This window comes from Pseudophryne corroboree, chromosome 4, assembly GCF_028390025.1.
Source record: "Pseudophryne corroboree isolate aPseCor3 chromosome 4, aPseCor3.hap2, whole genome shotgun sequence".
NCBI lineage: Eukaryota > Metazoa > Chordata > Amphibia > Anura > Myobatrachidae > Pseudophryne > Pseudophryne corroboree.
Window position 1 is genome coordinate 80,477,534 of NC_086447.1, and position 21,606 is coordinate 80,499,139.

Consider the following 21,606-nt stretch of genomic DNA (forward strand, 5'->3'; position numbering starts at 1 on the left):
AATGATAATTCAGATAACATATTTAGCGTCATTTTAGAATAATGTACAGAACAGATTAATGGCATTGCAATTTACGAGTGATTACATTTGAAAACAGAGTACATGCATAATGTAATGTAAGACTGTGAAAAACACCAAGGAATACGTTTTAGTTTGCTTAGGTATTAAGGTATTTTATTCTTCATTGCTAATTTCATCTACGTGTTTGTTTAAACAACCATTCAATAAACATGTTTTCTTTACTACTATTGGGAAATATTGTGTTACTTTGGACAAACATTAACACATATTTGGTACATCTACCAAGGCTAAAAATACAGAAATTTAGTAGAAAGTATTACTATGGGTGGGAGATTATTCAGGATAAAAAAAAAAAAAGTGAAATATATTAATATAAGATGTATATAAGGTCAGGGACATCAGACACTTGCGCTAAAGATAAATCAGTATTTTTTGGTAGTTAAATGGGCAGACTAGGTAGACAAAGGGGGTGTTATCAGAAGTCAAACATTTTGTTTCTATGTAGAATTTTTAAAAGTTTGCACCATGCATTAAAAACATACAATGTTGTTAACAATATAATCACTGAATCCAACACACTTTAATTATTCTGACATAAGTACAGTATACCACATTCAACTGTTATTACTTCTTCAGGGGACACAGGTAATCCCACTGCTGACGTCAGTGCTGTATGACAAGAATCACTTTAAAAAACCAAAAGAGTTTTACCCGGAACATTTTCTGGATGCTGGTGGCAATTTTGTGAAGAATGAAGCGTTCATGCCTTTCTCAGCTGGTGAGTTACATCTGACATTCTGCCTTAATGTAGTTACATAGAAGGAATAATTCCCAAGGTTTGGAGAGAAGATGAGGAGTAAGTAGCAATATCAGTATGGGTTGGGTATGAATTCCCGGCAGTGACAATCCCGATGGTCAGAATGCAGACAGCGGCATCCTGACAGTCAACATCCAGTTCAATCCCAGTAAGTATTTAAACCCTACTTCTATCCCTAACCCACTCCTCCTTCAGACTAACCCTAACCGTTCACTCCAACAACCTAACCCTAACTATTCCCTCCCGTAATACTAACCACCCCCAGCAGCCTAACCTTAACCTACTCAACCCCTGCGGTCTAACCCTAACCCTCCCCCAATGCGTAACTTAACACTAATCCCCCGCACTAACTAGTGGGATTCTGACCGTTGGGATCCCAATGTTAGTATTCCGACAGCATCCCATCAATATAATGTGTTAGGGTAATCTTCAGTTTTTAGATTTCCACAGTAATAAAAGTTAAACTAGACAGAACTAATGGGGGTCATTCTGAGTTGATCGCACGTAGCAACTTTTTGCTGCTCGTGTGATCAACCTGACGCCGCCTATGGGGGAGTGTATTTTAGCGTAGCAGGGCTGCGATCACTTGTGCAGCCCTGCTATGCTAAAAAAGTTTCAAGCAAAACAAGACCAGAGCTGCAGTTACTCACCCAGTGCGATGGATCCAGTGATGAAGGTCCTGGTCCTGACGTCAGACATTCGCCCTCCAAACGCCTGGATCCACTTGCGTTGGACTCACCATGCCTGGAAAACGGTGCGTATCCACCCAGGAACGCCTCCCGCCTGTCCGTCTTCTTGCAATCGCCGCTGCGATCACATTTCTCATTGGTGTCGCGCATTTCCATCCTGTTCGCACTGCAGCGAAGAACCGCTGCGTGCGAATGGGTCGGAATGACCCCCAATGTACAGTACAGGAGATATAGGGGAGTATTCAATTAGTGCCGTTTTTATTCTACCAGTCTAAAAAACTACACTTTTCGCCCATTTTTAGGTTGAATTTCCATTCGACCTTTTCAAAGCCCATTATATTTTTTCGAGTGGTCGAAAAATCCTGCACTGGCGAAAACCACGTGTGTTGTCAAATTCTCCTCTGATACATATATTTTGGTGAATTTGCAGGCATTTTTGGCGCAATTTTCTGCTATTACATACCCTCTGCCAATCAGAAGCCGCCGGTCCGCGAGCTCCGATTGGCTCACGAACCGGCGGCTGGTTTGAAGTCCGCTATACGCCGCCGCGCCAGACACAGCCGCGCTGGCAGGCGCTCTTCTCTCCTGACAGCTGAGACACGCTGCTGCCCGACTGAGCGGCAGCGTGTATCAGTGAGCGCTGGACCGGCCCACGTGGCCATCGTCCCGTCTGGCATTTGCCAGATGGCCAGTCCGGCCCTGTTTGGTGCTATACCATCAAAACCAGTATTCATCTACCACACTCAGGGGGATATGTACTAAGGGTTATATTCAATTGAAGTCGAAAGCTGCCGTCTGTCGAAAAGACGGCAGTTTTCGACTTTTTTAGGTCGGAGGGGGTTCCGACCTATACAATCTAACCTCAAATTATTCGACAGGTCGAGGAATTTGACTTGTCAAAAAACATGCGGATCGGCTGAATAGCTGCCGATCCGCGTGCTTGTGTCGAAAACGGAGCCAAAACTGACAAGTTTGAGCCCCCTTTTCAACCATCTCAATTCGACTTTGAAAAAAGACGAATTGAGATGCGGGAGCAGAGACGGGGGAGAGCAGCGGGCAGACTGGGGAGCGCAGCGCCGGAGGATGTATCACAGCCTCCACTCACAGCAGCGTCCACCCGGCTTCAGCAAGCGAGACCTCGCTTGCTGGAGTCGGGTGGACACTGCCGTAAGCTGTGGCTGTGATGCGGGAGCAGAGACGGGGGAGAGCCGCGGGCAGACGGTGGAGAGCAGCGCTACAGCAGTGGGAGCATAGCCGGAGTATGTGTCACAGCCACCGCCCATAGCAGCGTCCATCTGGCTCCAGCAAGTGATGTTTCGCTTGCTGGAGCTGGGTGGACGCTGCTGTGAGCGGCGGCTGTGATACATCCACTGGCTACGCTGCTGTAGCGCTGCTCTTCCCCGTCTGCCCGCGGCTTTCCCCCGTCTCTGCTCCCGCATCTCAATCTGACTTTTTTTAAAGTCGAATTGAATTGAGATGGCATTGAATTGACTTCGTCAAATGAATGTCGGAATGGATCCGACTTCAATTGAATATACCCCTAAGTCTTGGAGAGTGATGAAGTGGAAAGAGATAAAGTAAACACCAATCAGCTCTTAACCGCCATGTTACAGGATGCGTTTGATAAAAGCAGTTAGGAACTGATTAGTTGGTAGATTATCTCTCTACACTTTACCGCTCTCAAAGGCTTAGTACATCTGCCCCTCAATGGTGGTCATTCCAAGTTGTTCGCTCGTTGACGTTTTTCGCAACGGAGCGATTAGGTGGAAAATGCGCGTGCACATGGTAAGCAGCGCACATGCGTTAAGTAATTTAACACAAAACTTTGGAGATTTACACAAGGTCGAGCGACGTTTTTTCAAAGCTCGAGTGATCGTAGTGTGATTAACAGGAAGTGGGTGTTTCTGGGCGGAAACTGACCCTTTTCATGGAGTGTGCTAAAAAACGCAGGCGTGCCAGGTAAAAACGCAGGAGTGTCTGGAGAAACAGGGGAGTGGCTAGCCGAACGCAGGGCGTGTTTGTGACGTCAAACTAGGAACTAAACGGACCGAGCTGATCGCAATCTAGGAGTAGATCTGGAGCTACTCACAAACTGCAAGGAATTATTTAGTAGCAGTTCTGCTAATCTTTCGTTCGCTATTCTGCTAAACTAAGATACACTCCCAGAGGGCGGCATCCTAGCGTGTGCAATGCTGCTAAAAGCAGCTAGCGAGCAAACAACTACTCGGAATGAGGCCCAATGTGCACACCATTACTTGTTTTATCATTTTCATAATTTAAAAATATTGAGAGATCACTTATTTCCCTCCATGATTAGTCCAGGATCTATAAAGTTCTGTAAAGACTGAAGGGAAGTGTATTAAGCATTGGAGAAAGATAAAGTGGAGAAGCAACCAATTAGCCCGGAACTGTCATTTCATAGACTGTGCTAGATAAATGACAGCTAGAAACCTATTGGTTGCTTTTGGAAATGTAGCCACTTTATCACTCTCTAAGGCCTGATACATCTCCCCCTATAACATATACATTGCAGTTATCGCTGTGACAGTCCTTCTCATACAATGTGGAATGCAATTTACCAGACACACCAGGTTCTGTTTCCTATTTCAAGCAATTCTCATGTTAGTTTATCAATACGGTGATTTTTTTCATTTGGTTTAATGTAAGCTAGCCAGTGGCATCACATATTCTTAAACAGCAGTGCCACCGGGACAATACCACTGGGTGAGACTGGACAGTAACTGCCACTAAAGGCTGGAGACTTTGCATCCCCTAAGAGGCTGATCATTTTCTGGTATGTTGGTGTATTCTCAACTCTGTGTTATTATAGATATTCACTATCAATTGTAGTACTGTAGTGATAGTTAATGGTTTTCCCTCTGCAATAAAGGAAATGTTATAACATACTCTACTTCTTACCTGTATGATCGCCGAGCTCAAGGCATCCGGGAATACCTAGGGACCATGAGTCTAACACCCACCATCCTCACAGTGGGTTTAGTATGATTTCCCGATGGGCAATTAGAATGCCAACAGCAGTATACCATCCATCAGAATCCCAACAGCCCCCTCTAAAGTACCCTGACCCTCCCCTGCCCCCTACCCTAACCCTCCCTTGTAGGTGTCTAAATCTAACCCTCTCCGGTGGTGCCTAAACCTAACCCTCCTGGGTGGTGCCTAACCCTAATCCCCCTTCCTTGCTGCCTAAACCTAACCCTCCCCGCTTGGTGCCTAACCCTAACCTCCCCTTCTATGTGCCTAAACCTAACTCACCCTTCCCGGTCCTTAACCCTAACCTTCCCGAACCCTGCACCCTAACCCTAAACCCCCTTCTCATGCCTAAACCTAAACTCCCCCCCCCCCCTGCGTGGCAGGATGCCAGCGTATTCCGCTGGATGGGCATTCTGGATTTTTGCCATTGGTATTGTGCCTCTAGTATACTAAGCGGCATTGCTATTTAGACGCCGGGATTGTGGCGTCTTTTGGGATCCTGGCGTCGGTATATCTACACAGGTATAGTATCCCATATCCAAAATGCTTGGGACCAGAAGTATTTTGGATATCGGATTTTCCGTATTTTGGAATAATTGCATACCATAATTAGAGATGAGCGCCTGAAATTTTTCGGGTTTTGTGTTTTGGTTTTGGGTTCGGTTCCGCGGCCGTGTTTTGGGTTCGAACGCGTTTTGGCAAAACCTCACCGAATTTTTTTTGTCGGATTCGGGTGTGTTTTGGATTCGGGTGTTTTTTTCAAAAAACACTAAAAAACAGCTTAAATCATAGAATTTGGGGGTCATTTTGATCCCAAAGTATTATTAACCTCAAAAACCATAATTTACACTCATTTTCAGTCTATTCTGAATACCTCACACCTCACAATATTATTTTTAGTCCTAAAATTTGCACCGAGGTCGCTGTGTGAGTAAGATAAGCGACCCTAGTGGCCGACACAAACACCGGGCCCATCTAGGAGTGGCACTGCAGTGTCACGCAGGATGTCCCTTCCAAAAAACCCTCCCCAAACAGCACATGACGCAAAGAAAAAAAGAGGCGCAATGAGGTAGCTGTGTGAGTAAGATTAGCGACCCTAGTGGCCGACACAAACACCGGGCCCATCTAGGAGTGGCACTGCAGTGTCACGCAGGATGGCCCTTCCAAAAAACCCTCCCCAAACAGCACATGACGCAAAGAAAAAAAGAGGCGCAATGAGGTAGCTGTGTGAGTAAGATTAGCGACCCTAGTGGCCGACACAAACACCGGGCCCATCTAGGAGTGGCACTGCAGTGTCACGCAGGGTGTCCCTTCCAAAAAACCCACCCCAATCAGCACATGATGCAAAGAAAAAGAAAAGAAAAAAGAGGTGCAAGATGGAATTATCCTTGGGCCCTCCCACCCACCCTTATGTTGTATAAACAAAACAGGACATGCACACTTTAACCAACCCATCATTTCAGTGACAGGGTCTGCCACACGACTGTGACTGATATGACGGGTTGGTTTGGACCCCCCCCAAAAAAGAAGCAATTAATCTCTCCTTGCACAAACTGGCTCTACAGAGGCAAGATGTCCACCTCATCTTCACCCTCCGATATATCACCGTGTACATCCCCCTCCTCACAGATTATCAATTCGTCCCCACTGGAATCCACCATCTCAGCTCCCTGTGTACTTTGTGGAGGCAATTGCTGCTGGTCAATGTCTCCGCGGAGGAATTGATTATAATTCATTTTAATGAACATCATCTTCTCCACATTTTCTGGATGTAACCTCGTACGCCGATTGCTGACAAGGTGAGCGGCGGCACTAAACACTCTTTCGGAGTACACACTTGTGGGAGGGCAACTTAGGTAGAATAAAGCCAGTTTGTGCAAGGGCCTCCAAATTGCCTCTTTTTCCTGCCAGTATAAGTACGGACTGTGTGACGTGCCTACTTGGATGCGGTCACTCATATAATCCTCCACCATTCTATCAATGTTGAGAGAATCATATGCAGTGACAGTAGACGACATGTCCGTAATCGTTGTCAGGTCCTTCAGTCCGGACCAGATGTCAGCATCAGCAGTCGCTCCAGACTGCCCTGCATCACCGCCAGCGGGTGGGCTCGGAATTCTGAGCCTTTTCCTCGCACCCCCAGTTGCGGGAGAATGTGAAGGAGGAGATGTTGACAGGTCGCGTTCCGCTTGACTTGACAATTTTGTCACCAGCAGGTCTTTCAACCCCAGCAGACCTGTGTCTGCCGGAAAGAGAGATCCAAGGTAGGCTTTAAATCTAGGATCGAGCACGGTGGCCAAAATGTAGTGCTCTGATTTCAACAGATTGACCACCCGTGAATCCTTGTTAAGCGAATTAAGGGCTGCATCCACAAGTCCCACATGCCTAGCGGAATCGCTCCGTGTTAGCTCCTCCTTCAATGCCTCCAGCTTCTTCTGCAAAAGCCTGATGAGGGGAATGACCTGACTCAGGCTGGCAGTGTCTGAACTGACTTCACGTGTGGCAAGTTCAAAGGGCATCAGAACCTTGCACAACGTTGAAATCATTCTCCACTGCACTTGAGACAGGTGCATTCCACCTACTATATCGTGCTCAATTGTATAGGCTTGAATGGCCTTTTGCTGCTCCTCCAACCTCTGAAGCATATAGAGGGTTGAATTCCACCTCGTTACCACTTCTTGCTTCAGATGATGGCAGGGCAGGTTCAGTAGTTTTTGGTGGTGCTCCAGTTTTCTGTACGTGGTGCCTGTACGCCGAAAGTGTCCCGCAATTCTTCTGGCCACCGACAGCATCTCTTGCACGGCCCTGTCGTTTTTTAAAAAATTCTGCACCACCAAATTCAAGGTATGTGCAAAACATGGGACGTGCTGGAATTGGCCCAGATTTAATGCACACACAATATTGCTGGCGTTGTCCGATGCCACAAATCCACAGGAGAGTCCAATTGGGGTAAGCCATTCCGCGATGATCTTCCTCAGTTGCCGTAAGAGGTTTTCAGCTGTGTGCGTATTCTGGAAAGCGGTGATACAAAGCGTAGCCTGCCTAGGAAAGAGTTGGCGTTTGCGAGATGCTGCTACTGGTGCCGCCGCTGCTGTTCTTGCGGCGGGAGTCCATACATCTACCCAGTGGGCTGTCACAGTCATATAGTCCTGACCCTGCCCTGCTCCACTTGTCCACATGTCCGTGGTTAAGTGGACATTGGGTACAGCTGCATTTTTTAGGACACTGGTGACTCTTTTTCTGAGGTCTGTGTACATTTTCGGTATCGCCTGCCTAGAGAAATGGAACCTAGATGGTATTTGGTACCGGGGACACAGTACCTCCAACAAGTCTCTAGTTGGCTCTGCAGTAATGATGGATACCGGAACCACGTTTCTCACCACCCAGGATGCCAAGGCCTCAGTTATCCGCTTTGCAGTAGGATGACTGCTGTGATATTTCATCTTCCTCGCAAAGGACTGTTGAACAGTCAATTGCTTACTGGAAGTAGTACAAGTGGGCTTACGACTTCCCCTCTGGGATGACCATCGACTCCCAGCGGCAACAACAGCAGCGCCAGCAGCAGTAGGCGTTACACGCAAGGATGCATCGGAGGAATCCCAGGCAGGAGAGGACTCGTCAGACTTGCCAGTGACATGGCCTGCAGGACTATTGGCATTCCTGGGGAAGGAGGAAATTGACACTGAGGGAGTTGGTGGGGTGGTTTGCGTGAGCTTGGTTACAAGAGGAAGGGATTTACTGGTCAGTGGACTGCTTCCGCTGTCACCCAAAGTTTTTGAACTTGTCACTGACTTATTATGAATGCGCTGCAGGTGACGTATAAGGGAGGATGTTCCGAGGTGGTTAACGTCCTTACCCCTACTTATTACAGCTTGACAAAGGGAACACACGGCTTGACACCTGTTGTCCGCATTTGTGGTGAAATACCTCCACACCGAAGAGCTGATTTTTTTGGTATTTTCACCTGGCATGTCAACGGCCATATTCCTCCCACGGACAACAGGTGTCTCCCCGGGTGCCTGACTTAAACAAACCACCTCACCATCAGAATCCTCCTGGTCAATTTCCTCCCCAGCGCCAGCAACACCCATATCCTCCTCATCCTGGTGTACTTCAACACTGACATCTTCAATCTGACTATCAGGAACTGGACTGCGGGTGCTCCTTCCAGCACTTGCAGGGGGCATGCAAATAGTGGAAGGCGCATGCTCTTCACGTCCAGTGTTGGGAAGGTCAGGCATCGCAAACGACACAATTGGACTCTCCTTGTGGATTTGGGATTTCAAAGAACGCACAGTTCTTTGCGGTGCTTTTGCCAGCTTGAGTCTTTTCAGTTTTCTAGCGAGAGGCTGAGTGCTTCCATCCTCATGTGAAGCTGAACCACTAGCCATGAACATAGGCCAGGGCCTCAGCCGTTCCTTGCCACTCCGTGTGGTAAATGGCATATTGGCAAGTTTACGCTTCTCCTCCGACAATTTTATTTTAGGTTTTGGAGTCCTTTTTTTTCTGATATTTGGTGTTTTGGATTTGACATGCTCTGTACTATGACATTGGGCATCGGCCTTGGCAGACGACGTTGCTGGCATTTCATCGTCTCGGCCATGACTAGTGGCAGCAGCTTCAGCACGAGGTGGAAGTGGATCTTGATCTTTCCCTAATTTTGGAACCTCAACTTTTTTGTTCTCCATATTTTATAGGCAGAACTAAAAGGCACCTCAGGTAAACAATGGAGATGGATGGATTGGATACTAGTATACAATTATGGACGGACTGCCACGGTTAGGTGGTATAAAAAAACCACGGTTAGGTGGTATATATTATAATAATAATACAATTATGGATGGACGGACTGCCTGCCGACTGCCGACACAGAGGTAGCCACAGCCGTGAACTACCGCACTGTACACTGGTTGATAAAGAGATAGTAGTATACTCGTAACAATTAGGATGACACTATGACGGTATAAAGAATGAAAAAAAAACCACGGTTAGGTGGTAGGTATATAATAATAAATAATACAATTCTGGTCGGACGGACTGCCTGCCGTGTGCCGACACAGAGGTAGCCACAGCCGTGAACTACCGCACTGTACACTGGTTGATAAAGAGATAGTAGTATACTCGTAACAATTAGGATGACACTATGACGGTATAAAGAATGAAAAAAAAAACCACGGTTAGGTGGTAGGTATATAATAATAAATAATACAATTCTGGTCGGACGGACTGCCTGCCGTGTGCCGACACAGAGGTAGCCACAGCCGTGAACTACCGCACTGTACACTGGTTGATAAAGAGATAGTAGTATACTCGTAACAATTAGGATGACACTATGACGGTATAAAGAATGAAAAAAAAAACCACGGTTAGGTGGTAGGTATATAATAATAAATAATACAATTCTGGTCGGACGGACTGCCTGCCGTGTGCCGACACAGAGGTAGCCACAGCCGTGAACTACCGCACTGTACACTGGTTGATAAAGAGATAGTAGTATACTCGTAACAATTAGGATGACACTATGACGGTATAAAGAATGAAAAAAAAACCACGGTTAGGTGGTAGGTATATAATAATAAATAATACAATTCTGGTCGGACGGACTGCCTGCCGTGTGCCGACACAGAGGTAGCCACAGCCGTGAACTACCGCACTGTACACTGGTTGATAAAGAGATAGTAGTATACTCGTAACAATTAGGATGACACTATGACGGTATAAAGAATGAAAAAAAAACCACGGTTAGGTGGTAGGTATATAATAATAAATAATACAATTCTGGTCGGACGGACTGCCTGCCGTGTGCCGACACAGAGGTAGCCACAGCCGTGAACTACCGCACTGTACACTGGTTGATAAAGAGATAGTAGTATACTCGTAACAATTAGGATGACACTATGACGGTATAAAGAATGAAAAAAAAACCACGGTTAGGTGGTAGGTATATAATAATAAATAATACAATTCTGGTCGGACGGACTGCCTGCCGTGTGCCGACACAGAGGTAGCCACAGCCGTGAACTACCGCACTGTACACTGGTTGATAAAGAGATAGTAGTATACTCGTAACAATTAGGATGACACTATGACGGTATAAAGAATGAAAAAAAAAACCACGGTTAGGTGGTAGGTATATAATAATAAATAATACAATTCTGGTCGGACGGACTGCCTGCCGTGTGCCGACACAGAGGTAGCCACAGCCGTGAACTACCGCACTGTACACTGGTTGATAAAGAGATAGTAGTATACTCGTAACAATTAGGATGACACTATGACGGTATAAAGAATGAAAAAAAAAACCACGGTTAGGTGGTAGGTATATAATAATAAATAATACAATTCTGGTCGGACGGACTGCCTGCCGTGTGCCGACACAGAGGTAGCCACAGCCGTGAACTACCGCACTGTACACTGGTTGATAAAGAGATAGTAGTATACTCGTAACAATTAGGATGACACTATGACGGTATAAAGAATGAAAAAAAAAACCACGGTTAGGTGGTAGGTATATAATAATAAATAATACAATTCTGGTCGGACGGACTGCCTGCCGTGTGCCGACACAGAGGTAGCCACAGCCGTGAACTACCGCACTGTACACTGGTTGATAAAGAGATAGTAGTATACTCGTAACAATTAGGATGACACTATGACGGTATAAAGAATGAAAAAAAAACCACGGTTAGGTGGTAGGTATATAATAATAAATAATACAATTCTGGTCGGACGGACTGCCTGCCGTGTGCCGACACAGAGGTAGCCACAGCCGTGAACTACCGCACTGTACACTGGTTGATAAAGAGATAGTAGTATACTCGTAACAATTAGGATGACACTATGACGGTATAAAGAATGAAAAAAAAACCACGGTTAGGTGGTAGGTATATAATAATAAATAATACAATTCTGGTCGGACGGACTGCCTGCCGTGTGCCGACACAGAGGTAGCCACAGCCGTGAACTACCGCACTGTACTGTGTCTGCTGCTAATATAGACTGGTTGATATTTAAAGAGATATTAGTAGTATACAACAATACTATACTGGTGGTCAGGCACTGGTCACCACTCCTGCAGCAAAAGTGTGCACTGTTAATTAATATAATTGTACTCCTGGCTCCTGCTAACAACCTGCAGTGCTCCCCAGTCTCCCCCACAATTAATTATAAGCTTTTAATTTATACATTGATGACTGTGCAGCACACTGGGCTGAGCTGAGTGCACACAGACTGAGTCACACTGTGTGACTGACTGTGCTGTGTATCGTTTTTTTTTTCAGGCAGAGAACGGATATAGCAGAGAGAAGTGAACGGATATATTATATTAAATAAAAGTTAACTAGCAACTGCACTAGTCACTGACTGTGGTAAACTAACTCTGTCTGCGACTCTGCACAATCTCTCTCTCTCTATCTAATCTATCTCTATTCTAATGGAGAGGACGCCAGACACGTCCTCTCCCTATCAATCTCAATGCACGAGTGAAAATGGCGGCGACGCGCGGCTCCTTATATAGAATCCGAGTCTCGCGATAGAATCCGAGCCTCGCGAGAATCCGACAGCGTCATGATGACGTTCGGGCGCGCTCGGGTTAACCGAGCAAGGCGGGAAGATCCGAGTCGCTCGGACCCGTGAAAAAAAACATGAAGTTCGGGCGGGTTCGGATTCCGAGGAACCGAACCCGCTCATCTCTAACCATAATGAGAAATCATTGCGATGGGACCCAAGTCTAAGCACAGAATGCATTTATGTTTCATAAACACCTTATATACACATAGCCTGAAGGTCATTTTTGCCAATGTTTTTAATAACTTTGTGCATTAAACAAAATTTGTGTACATACACGTAATTCATTTATGTTTCATATACACCTTATACACACAGCCTGAAGGTTATTTGATACAATATTTTTAATAACTTTATATATTAGACAAAGTTTGTGTACATTGAGCCATCAGAAAACAAAGGTGTCACTATCTCAATCTCACTCAAAAAATTCTGTATTTCTGAATATTTGGATATGGGATACTCAACCTGTATATCCCGTCGGAAACCTAACCGCATCTCCTCACTGTCACCAAAGAAGATTTCACTCCCTACCATTAGCTAAATAAGCATCCTTGCATGGGGGAAGGTAGTGATCTTAGCGTTTGCTGATTTGTTCAAACACAAGCAGCAAATCTGAGTAAAGTACAGCTCCTCACAGAACCAAATCTATGATATACTATTCCAGATGTTTCAAAGACGCAAAAAGGCATTATAGACAAAGATGGCCAATCTCTTTAAAAGCAATTGTTCCGCGCCTCACCAGTCTTGAACATGCATAATTGAAAGTTAATTCTCTGAAAGCCAGCGTTCCAGGTTGATATATAACCAAGGTAGTCAATCTACATTACATGTCAAAAAACTAATACTTTTAAATGGTCAAGAACTCAAGACGGAAGTGGTCTACTCTAGAAAGAGACTCTCTAGAAAGGAGATATTATGAAGTGCCAAGTATCAGGAAGCAGTAGCCCAATATGTTTGAGACCTCCTTTGCGAATGTAAAGCTCTAGAAACCAACTGGAGGACATAAAAAATGAGAGCAACTACTACATAAGAATAAAAGCATTCAAGAGTCCACAGGGCCTTAAGATTTGTCAATTTCTACCAAAAGTTCTATTAATTATGTTTACAATTTAAAGATCTAAATGTGTACAGGGTTATTCTACCTCTCTGCCCTAAGGCTTCAAATTATCATCCCCAAGAAACACAGAGGGAGATGTATTATAGCATCACCTCTTCCTGATTCTCCGCTTATTGAGGAAAACAGAAAGAAATGATCCTGGGATGTGATCACATCTCGGTTTCTGCTGGAGTGGGGGAGAAAAATTCTTCCCTTTAGTGATCCCTACAAGTCCCACAGCACATCAGACTAGAGTCTTGCCTCTTGGCTCTCATCATATCATAGGTCCATCCCTATGGCTGGCATTGTGGTCTCTGCCATAGGACACACAGCCCAGCCGTCATTTTGGGTTTATCGGTCTTGTGACTGATGCGATATGTAAATTAAAGCTTCCAATATTAGGAGGGCGTAGAGTTTTGTGCTCCACATCTAGTCTCCAGCCTTCCTGTGTATTCATTTTCTTGATCTATGCACATGTCCCAGATTAATTTCTGACTCCTTAGCCTACTTCTGTGTATCTCATTTTGTCCCCAGCTAGTTATCATCCATATATCTCATCCTTTAGTTTTTGGCATGTTACTACTGTAGTCCTGGCTTGCTGACAATGCTAGGATTCAACTCAGAGGGCCACAAGAAGCCACTTCTTAGTAAATATACCCAATTTTTTTTTGATCTTTTTAATTATAGTTTTAAACCTACCCAACTCAGTGTTTCTACAGGTAAGGTGCCTCTAATATATTATTACAATATGCACAAGTTTTGGGAGGTAAAGAGTATTGCATAGAGAATTGATCAATGCAGATAATTAAAAATTACTGTGCTGAATTGTACAGTATATAATAACCGATATATAATAATATTATATTCTCTGACACATGTTTCTGTATTCTAGGTAAGAGAAGTTGTGCCGGTGAGAACTTGGCCAAAATGGAGCTCTTCATGTTCTTTGTGAAGCTGCTGCAGAACTTCACCATCCAGGCTCCTCCGGGGGCCACACTGGACTTGGCCCCTGCAGTTGGTTTTACATGTTGTCCTATGAGCTATATGATGTGTGCTGTTTCTCGTACATAAAATTGGATTGCACCAAGCACTAAAAATAAAGGATTACATTTTTTTCCTAGCTGGGTTTATGTAGACATAATAAAGAATATACCTATTTTTCAAACCTCATTTTGTAAGTACTGTATGTCTGGGCTGTTTGCGCTTTGAGATGGGATTAATTTATTACCCTCTTTCAATCTTCTATAAAATGTCAACATGGTTAAAAGGTTAATCTGGAAATGGTCAAAACAAAAAGGTTTACACAAGTTTGTTTGTTTTTTGGAGAAAATGTTGCCTTTTCACAGTTTGTGTGTGTAGTAGTGCAAACTTAGAACCTTCGGGACTCACTTCACTTGCCATGCACTCACCACAGGTTGTTATTCTCAGTCATAGTCCATGTGGATGGTAATGAAATATTTTTAAAAACTTGTACCAATTTGTACCTGTCAACCATAAGCACAATCGGCCTTTTACCTGCTGACCATTTGACCGTATCAACCTATTTCATGTCGACCATATGGGGTTGACCTATTGACTCTCTTACTTGACATTGTCTATCTGTACATTGGAACCTTTGTAGGTGCTGCTTTCTTCTAAACAAGGGGTTCTCAAATACAGTCGTCAAGTACCACCAACAGCTCATGTTTTATAGATCAGGGTCAGTAATTATGCCACCTGCAGAAATCCTGAAAATGTGACCAGCTGTTATGAACCTCCACTGTGGTCCATCATTGTAGCGGGTCCCGGCCGTTGCTAGGTGACCAGGACAAACCATCACATCGGCCATGGGGGTTTGCTGGCCGCTCTGTTTCCTGGTCCTAGCTGTTGCCTAGCAGCAATGATGCATGTGTGTTTGTGCAGCTCTACAGCTGCAACCTGTTAATCATTAAGGGGACTGATCTGCCTGGCACTCTGCTATTGGTCCCTTTTCCTGATAATAGGCAGACAGCCCTGCACAGCCTTGCTGGTGATAGTTTCTGAGTGACTGATTACAGTGTCTAGTTCGTAGAGTCTAGTTTGGAAGCCTTGTCAGCTAGTCCTTGTACACTACCCTACCCTACCTTGCCTTGTTATGTACCTAAAGACTCTCAGCTAAGTGACTGTGTAATAATACTATATTATTTTCTCTTTGTGCAGTTACTTTAACTGTGGAGCTAACCTGTATTTGCTGGCTATTCCTGGCCATTATTCACTGCAACTTTATATTAGATTTCTGAGTAAACTGCATACCCTGTGTTAGGATTTCAACTGTGATTTCCTGTGTTAAACTTTATTACTCTGCTGCCTGAATAAAGTACTGAACATATCTTCATTACTGTAGATGTTCATTAGTAACAATAGTAGTCTTTGTGCTACATTCTTCTACTGCATTCAAGTTCTGGTTCAGATCTGTGCACTCAACCATCAGCTGCTTTCCACCTGTTCAAATGTATTGTGCTGCACTACAGACCTCACTTTACTCTCTTATGGTAAAGTCCACAGTCCGCTTATCACTATGCTGAGAGTTCCCTGCAACACTTTCCTCCAATATCTCAAACACTTCTAGTACTTCACAGTCAATATCCTGTTAACTGTTTCCATGCCATTCTGCATTTGTCTGCAGTTACCACTACAAACAATAATCCTACGGTCTCTTGCCAAATGAGTAAGAACCTTATGCTAGAGGTTGATCTCCTGGTGACCACCTAAGTACCGGTGTGCACATCAAACACTAAGATAACATTGAGTGGCTGTTATAGGCAGATGACTCTCTCGTGGGCTCTTACACAATTGAGCTGGAGCTCCCTAACATTATTACCCGCTCTACACTACTGGAGTGTATGCTCAACATGGATTCCATCTTGCCAAGTCCTGTCCAAGTCTCATCCATTCTGACTCAAGCCATGAATCCAGTTATGGGTCTTGTGGGCAAGCTGCAGAAGTTTGAGAACATACAAACACTGCTGTTACAGGCCTTACCAGGAATGTAATCATATGTGGGTGTGGTGCAGCAGCAGTTAACTGACACCTCTCAAAAAACTTTGGGCTCAGTTAACCCTTGCTGTAGTCGGTCGAGTTAGAAAAATTTGAATGTCGCCTCCTCTTCCAATGGTTTTAAATCCTCTCAGTCTCACAGTATGGCGAATCCTAAATGACTGAAGGTATTTCACCTGAAGATTGTAGTGTTGCAAAAACTAATAACTGGTATTAAACAATTAATGGCAGAAATTCTTGGAAGTATTGTGGACACTATAAAAGCTTCCTCCCAAGCTCAAGAGACCAAGAACTACAGACTTTGACTGTCCTACAGTTGAGGCCTCTTTGTCTGAGCAAGTCAGGTACCAGAGTTTTCCACAACCCAGGCTCTGCGAAGTGAAGTGAAGTGGCAGAGGCACAAAGAAAAAAGTCTCTGTATTTACTGTGGAAATGCTGATCACTTTATAAAAGACTGTTCTCTATGCAAGTCTAGAAATGGTGACAAGCTTCCATGTCCCAGGGTTCAGGCCAACAAACCACCCTGTGTAACATTTACTGTCCTTGACTCCATCACTCCCAATAGAGTTGCCATGGTTGCCCAAGAAGAGACTTGTATATATGATTGGGATAAGGTGACAAGAGGACCTAACCACGGTTATGGAAACCAGTAAAGAATATTAATATCTCTTATTACCAGGGAGTTATCTGACTCTGCAGCCTCAGGAGGGGCATTTTATTTGCAAACCTCAGGAGGGGTATCTCAGCCAATGGTTTGACCCCAGGAGGTATAGCCAATGCCGTGACCTCAAGTCAGATATCGAAAGTCCTAGCCAATAGCTGGATGACAGTAGTGTTAGCCAATGTCTTGATTCCATAAGAGGCATCTGATGTACTGACTCCAGAAAGGGAGGTTGATGTTTTGATTCAAGAAAGGGTAATCGATGTCCAGACTTCAGAAGGGGTATCCAATGTGCAGGCTCAAGAGGGGGTATTCAATATTCAGACTCCATGAGGAGTGTCTGATGCACCAACCCCAGGAGAAATGTCCAATGTACTGACCCCAGGATGGATGTCCAATGTACCAACTCCAGGAGGGGAGTCTGATGTACTAACCCCAGGTGTGGGGTAGGATAACTGGTCCCCAGAAGGAGCATCCAAGTCTCTGGTTCTAAGACCCAGAAGGAGCATCCAAGTCTCTGGTTCTAGAAGTGATGTCAGATCTGTCAACCCCATATGGGGCAACTGATTCTGAAGCTCTAGAAAGGGCATCTGCCTCTGCAGCCTTTGAGGTGCCCCTGACTCTGCAGCCCTTGATGGGACATCTGATTCTGCAGTACAAGGAGGGGCTTCTGATTCCATAGCCCCAGAACAGGTATCTGACTTCTCAGGTTCAAACATGAAATGTGGTGTCTTACAGTTAATTAACAGTTTAAACACAGCTTTCCCAGCTTTAACCCCAAATTCCTACAAGCACAATCCGATTTATTCTGTCAGTTCCAGTTCCAGTAGAAATCTCCAGTTTGTCCTTCCAGTACCTATTCTCTTTGAAGGAGATCTAGCTCAATTCTGTGCCATGGCTTGGAAGTATCTCACTGACATTGAAACAGATTATCTATCGGTAAACTCCTGCCAATGCAGTTAAATATTTTCTTCATGCCTTCAGAGCCTTGGACTGAGCTAAGCCTTTCCTCAAGTCCAAGGATCCATTACTAAATGATCTCTCTGCCTTCATTAAAGCAGTACAAAAATAATTCACCCCAAAATCAGCCTATTTGACACCGTCTGAAAATGCAGATTCAGTGATGTCAAGTTCTAGTCAAAATCTGCCTGCTTGGTTTCCGAACATAATCTGATTGTTCCTGTCTGTCTGATTAGGGGACTTGTGTCTGTCAAGTCTGTAAAGAAACACAAGTCTGCTATATAGGCAGAATATTATCAATCTGTTGTTTTGGACCAGGACTCTGACTCTGTCGTATTCAGGGTCAGACTGGCACACAGTGGTACCAGGGAAACCACTGGTAGGCCCCACTGCCTGAGGGCCCACTCCTTCTTCTGGGGATCAGGTTCCAGACTGTGCACTTGTATTATACATGGTAGATATGTTGCATTACACTGCACTAAACTATTGTCTATTTCAAGCCTCTGTGGATGCTGGCCACACCCCCTTTGTAGGCTGGCCACACCCCTAAGTATGGGCCCCTATAACTGCATTCCCCCGATGGACCCTTCATGTCCCAGTCCGACACTGGTTGTATTCTATGGAAAACTAGACCAGTTTTGTGATCTGATGCTTCAGTGTCAAGATGTAGCACCACGTCTCTCCTTTCCATTCGAAATAATATTATACTTGCTCATTTCCTTGAAAGGGGAGGCTTTTGGATGGTCTAATCCACTCATTCAACCCAACAATCATATTATTCAAGATTTAGAAGCCTTCAGTAATTTTTTATGAAAATATGTGTTGGTCCTCTGATAGTTCTTTTGGGGTCTCCTGGAAATCCTGCCATGTTTTCCAAAGAACCGCCTATTACTGAGGTCAGAAAACATTTGATAAACCAATGCAGCAACAATTCTAAATCTTCACAAAAGCCACCAACCTGGTGCATAACTGGTCACTGTGTTTCATTATCTTCTCCATATTATGTCTTTCATGAAAATTCTGGTACTTTAAATCCATTGTCCACCCAGCTTGTCAAGAATGCTGTGATTCTTCTATTGGACATAGACTCAAATTCAGATTATGACTCTGCAACTCGATAAGCCTATTGCTTGAAGCTCTTGTAAACTCTAACAATATCTTTTCACTTCCGTTGGTTAGTCCCAGACAGTCTCAGAGAAAAAAGGAGCATCACTGAAGGCCTTGAACTTGCTTGTTTTCAGTAATTTTATATCAAGTCTTTAAGTTCCCCTCAGTTCTGTTTGGATGTCTATGTCCACTCTTAAGGGGAGGAAACTGTTATGAGCTGCCACTGCAGCTCAACATTGTAGCATGTTCCGGTCTGTTATGCACACCAGTGCCAGCAGGAATGTACTGGTGTCTGAACGGAGAGGGATGCAAAACAAATGAACTGACAGACAGACTGGGGAATATGACATTACATACACAGAAGGTGAAAGGGTAACAAAATAAACACAAAGTGAACAGAGAAGCCCAAAGGCTAAGAACCTGGGTGTCTCCCTAGTATTAGGAATGCTCAGATGGAAAGAAGCGAGATGTTGTGATTTAATACGTAGAGAACCCGAAATGCTGTTGCTAAGGGCAACAGCAAAACCCTAAAGGGTTACCAATGGGTGTGGCAGTAAACTCCTTGGTCAGAGATGGAATAATAGACACAAGGAGAGTCTCCACAATCCTAGTCCTCACTTGCAGTGCACCGGTTCAGCTTACTGCCACTAAACTGACACCTGGACACCTTGCACAGTGAGAAAGGATTTTGGCAGGCAAGTCTGAGAATACAGCCGCAAACTTGCTAGGTTCACAGAGTAGCTAAAGAACCCCAGCAGGTTAAATGACTGACTCCAGTCTTACTGCTAGGTCTGGATTGGCAGACTGTAGTACCAAATCCCAAGGCCTATTTGCAGTAAGCAACAAGCAAATACAAAGTTACACAGTACTAGCTAACTCTCAGGAACTGACTAACCAACAAAGATTCAGCAGCATCTGCCTAACCTGAGAAGAGGGTTTATATAGCAGGTGCTGTCCACGCCCCACTCAGACCTCACAGACTGTGAGCACAAAAACCAGCACCGGATCCCCTGCCGTGCACAGAGCCTGTAAGCACTGCACAGCAAAAGACCCGAACCGGAGTGTCAGCTACGCTCAGGTTACTCGGCTAGAACTTGCCTCCCGGTTGCCATGACGACGTGGCAGCACAGGGCAGGAGACCCTAACACGGTCATTGGTAGGTGATCGGGAAAGCACCTCACATCAGAGTGGGGGTTGCTGGTTCCAGCTGTTGACTAGTAGTCAGGACTCCTGTGTATTTGTGCAGTTCTACAGCTGCAACCTGTTAATCATTAAGGGGGCTGGTCTGCCTGGCGCTCTGCTATTGGTCTATACTCCTGATATTAGGCAGCCACCCTGCACAGCCTTGCCAGTGATAGTTCCTGAGTGCATGAGTCTAGTCTCTACTTCTCAGAGTCTAGTTTGGAAGTCATGCCAACCAGTTTTTGAACACTACCCTACCCTGCCTTGCCTTGTCATGTACCTAAAGTCTCTTTCAACTAACTGACTGTGTGATAATACTTTTTATTTGGTACTTTAGTATTTGCTCTGTATTTGTGCATGTACTTTAACTGTGGCTCTCACATGTGCCTGCTGGCATTCCTTGCTACTACTCACTGCAACCTCATATTGGATTGCTGAGTAAACTCTGCATAAACTCTGTAAATCCACTTTCTGCATGGATTTCAACTCTGAGTTTATGTGTTATACTTTATTATTATACTGCCTGAATCAAGTACTCAGCATATCATCATTACTGTGGTTGTTCTGGTTCAGGTTCTGGTTCAGACCTGCATTCAGGTTCTGGTTCAGATCTGTGTACTCACCCATTAGTTGCTTTCAACCTGGACAAAAGTATTGTGCTCCACTCAAGTCCTCACTTTACTCTCTTATCCACAGTTTATCATGACGCTGAGAGTTCCCTGCCACCCCTTACTCCAGTATCCTGAACACTTCTAGTACTCCACAGTCAATCTCCTGTTAACTGTTTCTGTGCCATTCTGCATTTGCCTGCAGTTACCTCTCCATACAATACTCCTGCGGTCTACAGCCAACTGCTTAAACCCCTTACTGCTTGAGGTTTAAGTCCTGGTGGCCACCTAATTACCGGTGTGTGCATCAAACACTAAAAAAAAGAGAGCCACAGGTGGCTATTATAGACAGAAGACCCTTTCATGGGCTATAGGGGTTCTTACACAATTGAGCTGCTGTTCTATAACACCAGGGTTGAGACTGAGAACAACATTTCCAAACTCTTATATTAATAGGCAATGATAATTCAGATAACATATTTAGCGTCATTTTAGAATAATTTACACAACAGATTAATGGCATTGCAATTTAAGAGCGATTACATTTGAAAACAGAGTACATGCATAATGTAATGTTAGACACTGTGAAAAACACCAAGGAATACGTTTTAGTTTGCTTAGGTATTAAGGTATTTTATTCTTCATTGCCAATTTCATCTACGTGTTTGTTTAAACAACCATTCAATAAACATGTTTTCTTTACTACTATTGGGAAATATTGTGTTACTTTGGACAAACATTAACACATATTTGGTACATCTACCAAGGCTAAAAATACAGAAATTTAGTAGAAAGTATTACTATGGGTGGGAGATTATTCAGGATAAAAAAAAAAAAAAGTGAAATATATTAATATAAGATGTATACAAGGTCAGGGACATCAGACACTT

At 44.3% G+C, this 21,606-nt stretch overlaps 1 long non-coding RNA gene across 1 annotated transcript; it reads left to right on the plus strand.

Annotated features, from left to right (window-relative positions):
• Nucleotides 1-661: 661 nt before the first annotated feature.
• LOC134911124 (uncharacterized) lies at nucleotides 662-14,353 on the plus strand. The gene is made up of 2 exons (XR_010176333.1): nucleotides 662-799; nucleotides 14,076-14,353. It is a non-coding gene; the product is annotated as an uncharacterized LOC134911124 (long non-coding RNA).
• Nucleotides 14,354-21,606: the final 7,253 nt, after the last annotated feature.